A 12,332-nucleotide genomic window follows, 5' to 3' on the forward strand; every position below is an offset into this window, starting at 1 on the left:
ATATGTAGGCTATATTTAACATTTAACATTTATTTTCTATTTGGTCTGTTATGCAATCATGCATTGACCCATTTACGCACAGCTCAGTTTTAAGAAACTTAAATGCATGCTTAGCCTTTTTTGAAAAGAAATCATTAAGGCTACATTGACAAACTCTTAAAGGGGAACTTGGCAACTATTTCAACATAATAAACCCGTTTAGAAATCATTTGGATGGTTAAATGACCTGTTCCGGTGAAGGTGACTTTTCCCGCTGCCCCTAGCGTCCCCAGGCGGAAAACCAACCTTGCAACATTGAGACTACCGTCCCGGAAAGAGAAGTGAGAAACAAGAAACTTGTTTTAAATCGTGTTTCTTACCTTGTAACATCCACATTGTCTACCGAACTTATGCTAACCGTTTTGCTAGCTTGTAAACAAATCAATGTGCTTTATCATTACTTTTCCACAGTTTGAAATAGCATAATGCACAATTTCTCCAGCAGAGGGGGAAATCCTGCCAAGTTTCCCTTTAACCGTGAGCTGCCTGTATATTCTCTGATTCTAATATTTACAGATATCTAGGTGATGTAAGCACAGCTTACAGCCGAAAGGCCATGTTGAATTTGGCTACAACTTATTTCAAAACCGGATTACTCTGGAACAGCTAACTATACACGGGAATGCATTACACCTTTGTGTTTGGTAAGGTGCTGTTTATTCTGATATATGGTTTGTCATGTGTTGCGTGAAGAGTGTGTAGGCTTACGACATCCGAGACGAATGGATGTGGAGATGGGCGCAAGAATAATTATTAAATCTCTTGAAATTATTTTTCTCGCGAACTGTTTATCACAGCAAATTGTGGCTAGCTAGCACCGTTTAAAAGCTGAGAAAAGACTCTTTCATGTGACACATGTGTGATGAGTAGCCTACTTCTCCAGGAGTTCAACAGAGAAGAATGGTTGAATTTGGACGCACCATTTGCCTTGTAGTGAAATGAAGCTGAAGCGCTGCGCCATATGCGGTGGGGACATTTCATTCGTAATTTGACATTGGTGTGGACACGTCCTTCGGTCCCCACGCAAACCACGGCCACCACTGGTCAAAGCTTGGCACCCTGCTAACCCCAGCTCCGTTCAGTGAAAAGTAAAAAAAAAAAAAAATGCTGCCGTTTTCGACACTTTGCAAACACTTTGCAAAGCAGGGACTGAAAGCAGGGACTGAACCAATTACTGCACTCTATCTACGACCATTGGCCCAGCCAGGAAGTGTAGCCTACTGTTGTGATCAAATCGTGAGTAGGCTAGACAGTGCAGCAGCAGCAGCATCAGCGGGACAATTCAAGTCATCTGTTAAAAACACTTGACAGTAGACTACTACTGTAGGGCCTACTTAACCTCAGTAACAACAGGTGAATTGATGATGAGTTGGAACATTAATGTTAATAAGGTGTTAGAATGTGTCACAAATCATAGCCAAGTGAGCTGCGTTGGGCTGCCCGGCTCTGAGTCTGACATTGACGTGTGGGGCTGATCCGAAATCGGATGCCCGCGGTTAACGCTGTTACAAAAATATTTCGATAAAATTCGGGTGAAATGCAACCCAGATAGCAATTACTCATTGAATCTATGTTAAATCAACATTATTTTGTCAACGTTAAAATCATTGAGTCAACGTCGCACTTCAACATTGATCCTATAACATTTTGCACCCTCTATTAATATTGAAGCAATGTTGAAATTCCAACTACAGATCAACGTAATTTCAATGGTATTTCAATTAAAATGAATATTGAAACAACGTTGAAATTACAACCAAACTAAAGATCAATGCGATTTCAATGCTATTTCAATTGATATTAAACCTCAGTAAACCACTTATAATCTGGAAAAATATTGGGAAATTCACATCCTGCTTTATATACAGCCAGGATACATTTGACTAGGCCTAGTATGGCTGGTTTAGGCTACACAATCGTGCATAAATAACTATTGACAACTTATCAGTTTGAAAATCAAGTGCATTTATTAACTCTTCCTCATTTAGAAATTCACGTGTGTTGTGCTTCCCTGCCATCCATTCAGTTTAGCATTCATAGACCACCAGTTCGCAGTCAGCCCTCCTCCACCATCCAGTAGCAGAGTGAAGTGGCACCTAACAGAAACAGAAGAAAAAGAGATAGACAGTGTTACAGGTGCCAACTCTCACGCATTGGCCGTGAGACACACGCATTTGATTAGTTTCATACACTCACACGCCACACCCCCGATTTCTCACGCTGAAGTGTCAACCCGGTCGGTCAGATGCCTTTAGCCTATCTATAGATCTACCTGTTGAGCCACGGTTATGCTTTCAGAGACGGTGAGAGGGTTCAAGAGCACCCCGTCTGTGGAATTTTCTAAAATTTCTCTCATTTGCGATGCTACTTCAGAAGCCATCCCCGGCTTCAGGTATGCTTTGAGTATTATTGAGTATTTTTCACGCTGAAGTGTCAACCTGGTAGGTCAAATACCTGGCAGATGAGGTTCAACTAAACTAAACCTATACATATGATATCACACATCATGTGAACGTGCGGAATCTAAGCTTTCCAATGATATTAGCGCCAGTTGCTGTGATAAATGGTTCGCGAGAATATTAACATTGAACCGACGTGCAATTTAGGCTAATCACATTTGCATTTTGCACACAGTGCACACCCATTACTCTCGGTTTAATATTTCACACAACACGTGGCAACCCAATATCACAATAAACAGCAAACCGTACCGAATACGAGGATATAGCCTAAAGTGGTTCCTGAGTAATCCGGTTTTGAAATTGCAACACATTTCTACATAGCCTCATTGGGGCGAAATTTCTAATGTAAACTATTTGTCAGTAGGCCTATACATGCATTTTTGTAAATTGCTCAGCCATAGATTATCCCACTATCATGGTTCTTATATTGTCAGGTTCCAGCCAATCCCATTACAGATAAATGAATATATTTATATTGGCATGCTTCCTAGTGACATTAATGCAAAAATATGAAGAAAATCAAATAACGAGACACAAATATTGATATAAAGCCTGACATAAGCCATATGCAAACATTCACATCATGCAGATATGGGTACATCCTGAAAAAGGAATAGCATGTAGGCTATAGGCTATGGCCATTACAATGACCAATATATTATCTTAAATAAACTAGCTGAATAACACAGGTGACCACTTCTGCATAGTTTCATGGAGTGCTGAAATGTACACACATTTATGTACATTTCTGAACTGTGAAATGTAGCATTTGTTTTTTGTGGTTGTGAACTTATTGCAATATCACCATAACTATTCCACCTGTGTGTGCATGGTTATAATTCTGAAGTGCAAAATAGCTTAGGCTACAGCACAAATATTTCCATAAAAATAAGCAAGTCTGACCTCTGAATTTATTTTGAAAGTGCACCTGATTGATGCATTTAAAAGTTAAAACAAACATTTCTTAAATTCTTACAAAACACCCCACTTTTTAAAACTGTTAGTTTGGACCCCCCCACTTTTGCCGTGCGAAATACCAGTGCTGTTTTCAGCATCTGTTTAGTGCTTCATTGTCATTTTCATTGGATTCTCCCATTTGCGCGTAAATCGCTCATAAACTTTTTTTCTTTGTTACACGCATTCTCCTATTCCTATTCTGTCACACACACAGTGACAAGCGCCAAATCCCCCGCAGTGTTAAAGAGATCAGTCGCCCCCCTCACTTTTGATAAGGTAAAAAGCCTTATAGGTACACCAAAAAATAATAACCTATAGGTTTACGCTAGGCTATGTAAAACTCACTAACCACAGCTAAGACTGCACAATCTCTATTCACTCTGTTGGATATCTGAAGCCAGTTTGTCTACTTAGATACTGTAAATCCTCAAATTATGGCAAAGTATGGCTTAAGACAAAGTACAGGCCTTTAGGGGCAGGAATGTATTCGAGACAGCCCTTTATTTCTTATGCGAGTTTTATTTTGAGACATGCGTTTCTTGGAGCGGCATACTGGTAGGCCTTCAAAAGCATGACATTTTTGGTTTAGTTTGATATTTAATTTACTTTTGGACTGGTTGATTATATTGTTAAATGTTGGGACTGATGGGCACTGAAATCGAGTGAAAGAGTGTCGGGATTTTAAACAAACCATCCGCTTTCATGCGTTCATTGAACGTCCACGGTGCTAATGGAATCCTTATTGCGTAGCCAAGTAGCCTATTGAGTTATTTTTAAATTATGCATGATTTACTTTTTATTAATTTCGTAGGCTGGCTTTATTTTGTTATATAAGTATAACAAAATATCTAAATATCTAGATATCTAAGTATCTAAATAACCTGTTAAAATGTACCAGAATTGAGGAAATTGCATCTAGTCCAAAACATTTTTTCTGGGGGATGACCCCCATACCCCCCGCTGAAATGTCCCACCCACTTTCACAATGCCTCTGACGCCCATGGTCCTAGTAGTAGGCTAGATCCCTTTGATATCAATGTTCATTTAACTCTGGGACCCTGGTCCTAGTGATTGGATTACTGCACGGGCCTTCCGGGCCCAGACCCAGGGGCCCAAGGTGTCAGGGGGCCCTGAAGCCCAAGCCTTTGCATGGAATCATTGCCTCAATATCAACACATCAGGATGTAGGCTATGAATCTGATTGAATTTAGTATTGGCCATCCCAAAAATGCTAGCCTGACGAGCCAGACCCACATTAAAATGTAGGGTCTGGGCACTCACCGTTCACAGTGCTCAGTCCGAGGGGCGGAATAATCGGTTGCCTTTCAAATTCCCTCTGCACGCAATAGGACAGCACTGAGTCCTATGCGTTTTCCCACCAGCGGAGCTAGTTGGCTAGTTCAAACTTTTGCCATCTCAAAACAAGCTTAACTCATGTCACACTGTTGGCCAACAGCAATATCCATCTTCTTTGTTTTCAAGTAGCAGGGAATTCAAGCCAAACCGTTGCAACTCTGCCATCAATCATTATGTTATGCCCCCCTAACGACTCTATAGACGATTTGATTGGCCTGATAGAAGTTTAATTTTTCGAGCTCACAAGCCAACAGAGAGTTGCTAGACTAGCCCTGGAAGCAAATGTAATTTGCTGCCGCTAGGTGTGTCTAGATTTCTAGGCTACCAAAATGCACCAGAATACAGGAAATCACATCAAACTAATTAAAAAAATTCCCCTTTCCACATATGCGACAATTAGTGGGGAGCCCTTAATACATGTGGGCCCAGGGGCCCGAAAGTTCATAATCCGTCCATGCCTGGTCCCTACACCTGAGAACCACTGATGTACATTTTTTTTACTGTACGGTATAATGCTGAATGAGCCAAACAAAAATTTCCGCAGCAAAATTTTGGTTGGCCCCACCAAATCTCACTCCAAGGTTTTTCGAAAAGTTGGCAGCCCTGCAGTGTTAGATAAATATGTTCAACTGAAACTGAAGGCTACTTATAATAATTGAAACTTTAGAATAATCATAGAATATATATTCTATATGTTTGTTGAGTTTGCTGTCAAAATGCCAGGCTGCGATAGTGTTAGAATAATTCAGTTTCGCGAGCTGGGTGAGCTCATTGAACATGCCGTGTTTGCTAGCAGCACCAGCCATTCGGGCAGCTCTGTTCGTCCGAACAATTTTGCTGCCTAATGAACGGTTAATGATAGCAGTCTAGTCAGATGACTTAAAGTTAACTTATATCAGTATTGCTAAAGTTAGCCTATTAAACTCACAAAAATATGATCACCAGGAGTTACATAAATGTTAGCTAAATCTACACGTTAACCAGCAGCACATCTTCAGCCTATAATTTTGACAGTAGCCTAGAAGCTAACGTTACCGGTAGGCCTAGCACTAGGCCTACTTCATATTTTATTATAATGAGTATAACTGTAACTTACTGACAACAAAGGTAGGACCTAATTATAAATCAGACTGCCAAGTAACGTTAACATGCATGCTACACAGAGTTCTAACAGGTGCATGGCCTAATAAGCAGGCAAGATATAACCCACGATCGCCATGGTCTCGTTATCAATTCGTGTTTGTGGTAATAATGGCAGCAACAATAAAACCATCTTGATCTTAATTTTTTGACAGATCAGCAGCCTCTGGATGGTCATATGCATAGTTAGCCTACCTTTAGTTTGCATTTACATTTTAAACACTGAATCTACTCTCTTTACTGCCGGGAGAAAAAAAATCCTGTATTCTTTTCTGTAGCCTAATATTCTTTTCTCGAAGTCAACTAGCCTGCTTGCAACGTCTCTCCTTAGCGAGTCACGTCACTTTCACTTCTATAGCTAGACTAACGTTTAATCTATGGATAGCTTTGACTATAGGTCTTAGGTCTACCAGAGGGTCTACTCATACACGGCGCTGAAATGGCATATTTAGCTGTCTAAATTCGAATCGTATCATGCTAGAGGAGAAATCGTCGGACATCCATTGTTTTGTTACTCAGCACCCCTGGTCAAAAATAAGTTCCCGCGCGCCTGACTATGTATCGATGCTCTATCGATTATGGCAACATAAACTATAAACCAATGTTGTTCCGATATCCCTCTTATCGATATTCATGCACTGTCGGGTTTTTGTCAGGATTGTAATGCTGATTCAATGTCTATTTACCATTGAGATTTCAATCTCAACCAAAATGATGATTTGGATGGAAAATCAACATCATATCAATGTCACCTTGCATATTAGGCACATATCTCCGGATGGCTCCAATAAAAGTATGCTAATAATTTGCTGACTGCGTGTGGTTCTTGCCAGCTGGTCAGGCAGAGGAAGGCTGCTTTGCCTGAGTTCTTTGTTACATTGCTCCAGAACTGTTCATCCCAGCGAGATGAAACCTTAATTGCGTGACAGAGCAGAAGTGGGGCTTTCCAACGAGACTAAACACTTGCCTACAGTTCACCTGCGCACCCATTACTCTCGTTTGAATTACTCGCGAACCCGTGATCGAAATGGCAAGCATATCAGAAGAAAGAGGAGACACAGGACTATCTATTGGTACCAAGTATATCGATGCTTCTGGGCTATAGCCTACTTGATAAAAACAGACAACGTGACTGCAAATTAACATCATGTACAAAAACCAACGCTGCACACCCATTACTCTCGTTTGAATTAGGCCTATACTCACGAACCCGTGATCGGATAGATATGCCACGCATGTCAGATGAAAGAGGAGACACAGAGCTATCATTTGATACCAAGTACATCCTTCTGGGTTATAAAAAAGACGAAATGACATCAAAGCTAGATGTACCGCAGAGCGGTACAAAATACGACTGCCGCCCAGTCCAGCACATTTTTTCCACAAAAATAAATCACGCTGAAAGGCCCATATGATTCTAACTGTCTTATGCATTATCCACACTCAATTCTCACTGGTATCTGCTAGACAACAAGTACCAAAACATGATTAGTTCAAGTTTTTAGATTTCACATGTAAAATTCATTTTATACAACCCCACCCCCATCTTGCCTGTTCATAATTCTGAGAAATTCTTGAATTGTGTGCATGTGTGCGTGTACACGTTTATGTTTATGTGTGTGTGTGTGTGTGTGTGTGTGTGCATGCTTGTGTGTTTGCCTGCGTATGTGTGTTTGTGCATGTGCATGCATGCGTACATATGTCTACTGTGTGAGTATGTGTCATACGTATGATTACTGTGAATGTATGTGTGTGCGTGTGTATCAGTTTATGCACATGTGTGCACATGGAATGGGTTAACATGACCCCTGGAGGCAAACATACGGAAAAAATTGGTCATCCTAGGCCAGGGGCAGGCAAACTTTTTGGCTCAAGGGCCACATTGGGTTTTGAAAATTGCCCGGCGGGCCGCACAACAACCCCCCCCACGACACACACATAAAAAAAATACATTAAAAAATACATACAATACAGCCCATAATTTAGTATGAAAAGTATTTGTTTTAAAATGTGAATTGCTTAAAAATACTGCTAATTTTATGCTGTTTAACAAATGTATAAATTGTGCACTGTTGCTTTAAGACAGTCGCTTTAATTCACGTTTATTTCTCAATGATCTTCTGCCTGTTCCGCTATGGCTAGTGCTGTACCTACGGCTGGGCCCTCTCACAGTTTTTAAATGGTCAGTAGTGGGAACTACTGTTGCCTTCATGATTTCCTTTTAAAAGTTTTTTATAAGAAGGACATATCACTTATCAACAATGACAAGCCAGAACCTGCGGCTCTCTCTCCCTCTCGTGAGTGCAGACGCGTTCCCAATTAAATAGATCGCATAATGTTCACGTTAGATCTGCTGCAAAGGAGATAACTAAGAGTTAACTTAGTTTAACATGATGTTATCTCTATTTAACATGATATTTTGACATTGACATTGTAAACGTTCTCTAAGGAGAGTGAAAAGCAGTTTGCAGTAAAGCTAACCAACTATCGCAGGGAAAAAAATAGCGAGCAGCCTGATAACCAAATGAAATGCTCGGCGGGCCCAGATGAAAGTGCTTGGCGGGCCGGATTCGGCCCGCGGGCCGCAGTTTGCCCACCCCTGTCCTAGGCCCTACGGTTCTCAAGATATTCACAGAAAACTGTGTCTACCCTACCCTCCTTTCGGGGGGTCCAGTACAGCGGGGGGGCTACAGATCAAAACAAAAAACGATGGTTCCATGCTATCCATGTGGGGTTACATGCCCACCAAGTTTTGTGTACCCCAGTCTTTCAGTGTCCCGGGAATCCTTGTTGGTGTACGGTCACTAAATGTACACATAAATTATTTTATTGTAAGGCCCCCCATGAACGAAAGTCCACAAAACTTGGCATGCATTCGGAGGGTGTCATAATGATCCTACACTTTCAATTTCGTGCAGTTTTGACCATGTCAGCCAGAGATATTGTGATGAAAACCCCTAATTTTTTGCTTTTTAATTTTTAACTAGGTGGCGCTATACATGAAATAAGTGGTAATGGGATGGGTTGACATGCCCCCTTAAGACCAACATACAAAAAAAAAGGTGGACCTCCTAGGCCCTACGGTTCTCGAGATATTCACAGAAAACTGTCTCCGGCCACCTACAGGCCAGTTGGTGTATAGTAACATAAATTAATTTATTGTGTGGCCCCCCATTAACGGAATTCCACGAAACTTGGTGTGCATTCAGATGGTGTCATAATGATCCTACACTTCCAATTTCGTGCAGTTTTGACTATGTTAGGTCACAGATACCTGCGATTACAACACCTCATTTTTACTTTTTTGTGTTTAACTAGGTGGCGCTATACATGAAATGAGTGGTTATGGAATGGGTTGACATGGCCCCTTGAGATCAACATACAAAAAAAAATGACCTCCTAAACCTTACGGTTCTCGAGATGTTCACAGAAAACTGTGTCTGCCCTACCCTCCTTTCGGGGGGTGCAGTCCAGCGGGGGGGGCTACAGATCAAAACGAAAAACGATGGTTCCATGCTATCCATATGGGGTTACATGCCCACCAAGTTTCATCTACCCCGGTCTTTCAGTGTCCCGGGAATCCTTGACGGAAAAAAAAAATAAAAAAAATCTGACTAAACCTATATGACCGCCGCTTCGCTGCGCGGCGGTCATAATAATAACTTCATATAGTTCAACTTACCCCACGTTTTTTTGTGTTGTGGTGGCAAGGCATGTTCATAATCCAACGCTATCATGTGTTTCTCTATGGCAAAGTATGTTCATAATGCGGTTTTGAGATCCCAGCAAATTTCTGCATGGCATCCAATTCGAGACTCACATTGCATCCCAATTTATTTGACAAAGAAACACCTTTTTGCCTTCACTTTCTTCATGACAATGCAGTAAAAAGTTGTTTTAGAATCATCATGAATGTACACACAGAACACGCAAACTCGGGTTCAGTCAGGTCAGATCAGTTAAATGTCACAGATAAGGGCGCATTTTCATTTTTCATTACTAAATAAAATAAATGGCATTTATTTCTGTAAGGCGCACACCACATGTCTAAATTGCTCAGCCCCAAAGCCCCCCTCCACCATGGTTCTTATATTGCCAGATTCAGGACAGTCTGCCCTACACATAAAGTCATGTCCAGCTGACAGAGATACATTTCAAAATAAGAATGGTATAATACGCTTTTTGTCTTTGTATTGTTTAAAAATCAATGCAAGTCTTAATATGAATTGGTGGCAGATCTGGGTAGCCTAGACTGTTCTGAAAAAATATAGCATGTGTAAATGGCACTTACAATGACCAGGATAAATGCTTATAACTAAAGATAGTGAGAATGGCCAAAAATAGAGTAGGGCTCATAGGGCTAAATAAAAAAAAGGCATTTATTTCCGTAAGGCACACACCACATATTTTTCACATTTGCGCAGCCAAAGAGAATCCCTCCACCATGGCAATGATATTGCCAGATTCAGGACAGTCTGAATGTGCCAGTTGACAGCTTGCAGTGGTGAGATACATGTCAAAATATAATAATTTTTATGATACACTTTTTGTATTTTTATTATTTAAAAATCTAAATTAAATCAATGCAAGTATTAATAATTGTGCCAGATCTGGGTAGCCTAGACTCTGCTAAAAAAAAAAAAAAACACTGTATAGCATGTGTGTATGGCACTTACATTGACCAGGATAAATGCTTCTAACTAAAGGTAGTGAAAAAGCCCTTAAAACAGTCTAGGGTCCTAAGGGTTAATTTCTTAATTCAGAGCCATGTTACTTACAGCCAAGTACTTGGAGTGGATATCAGAAAGAAATATAGTTTGGACAACAGTATAAGATTAAATATCTGCATACAATATTTGTAGTATTCATTATTCTTCTTTAACATCATTTGAATAAGACTGATTAAGTAAGTCAAGTCAAGTCAACTTTATTTCTATAGCACATTTAAAAACAACTGAGTTGAACCAAAGTGCTTACAAACAAACATAAAACAATGACAATGGTACAACAACAATAATAACATAACATGGGGGGAAAATAAATAAATAATTGAAATAATAAACAAATTGGTCAAAAATAAAATAAAGAATAAAGAGTGTGTGTGTGTGGGGGTATTAAGGTAGATTAAAAGCTTGGGAGAAAATGAAAGTCTTTAAGTTAGTCTTAAAGCAGTCAGTGGTTGGAGAGGACTTAATATGTACAGGTAGACTATTCCAGAGTTGGGGGGCAACAACAGAGAAGGCTCTATCACCCTTAGTTTTAAGGCGTGTTTTGGGGATATAGAGAAGATTCTGAGATGAAGACCTAGCTAAAGAACTAGCTGAAGTCTGTTAAGAGTGGAGTGGGTCAGGCCTGCATATAATGAATTACAATAATCTAGTCTAGATGTTATGAAAGCATGTGTAAGAGTTTCAAGATCGGAGAAGGACAGAAAGGGCTTCAGTTTTGCAATGGTTCTTAACTGGAAAAAGCTGCCTTGCTTATTAAAATGTAAAGAGGAGTCAAAGAAAACAGCAAAAATTCTTGACTTCACTGGCAGTTTGCAGAGAGAGGTCCTAGTGCATTTTTCAAGATAGAAACATCACTTGGAGGGCCAAAAATAATTATATCAGTTTTACTTTCGTTCAGTTGAAGAACATTTCTTGCCATCCAGCATTTGACGTCACTGAGACAGTTAAAATATTCTCCAAAGAACAAATGCCATTAGTGTTAACAGGCAGGTAAAACTGAGTGTCATCTGCATAGCAGTGATACTGAATGTTATACTTTTTAAAAATTGAGCCAAGGGGTAACATATAAAGAGAAAATAGGGCCAAAAATGGAACCCTGAGGAACACCACACTTTATAGGGGCAGAGGAAGAGGAGAAATTGCCTAAACTAACTGAAAATTATTTATTACTAAGATAAGAAGAGAACCATTGCAAAACGGAACCCTGGAGACCAACTTCATCCTCCAAGCGTTTTAATAGGATGTTATGGTCGATGGTGTCAAATGCTGCACTCAGATCAAGAAGCACCAAGAGGGCGCAAGATCCAGAATCAACTGCTAAGAGAATGTCGTTTTGGACTTTAAGCAAGGCCGATTCAGTGCTGTGCAGAGATCTAAAACCTGATTGGAATTTATCACATATATTTAACTCACTCAGATAAGAAGAAACCTGAGAGAGGACAACATTTTCTAGTATCTTTGCATCATAATGTACTTTTTTATAGCATTGGCCTATTTATGGAAAATGTGTTGGAGTGGACAACAAACTGACCTGTGTATCAGTGTTGGCTTTACACAATTTATTGCCATTATTAAAATAGGCTATCCTAATCTTCAAAACTTTTTGAGTAGTTTTCAAATAGTAGTTTTGATTCCCAAGTGCCACCCC

This window comes from Alosa alosa, chromosome 1, assembly GCF_017589495.1.
Source record: "Alosa alosa isolate M-15738 ecotype Scorff River chromosome 1, AALO_Geno_1.1, whole genome shotgun sequence".
Taxonomy (NCBI): Eukaryota; Metazoa; Chordata; class Actinopteri; order Clupeiformes; family Clupeidae; genus Alosa; species Alosa alosa.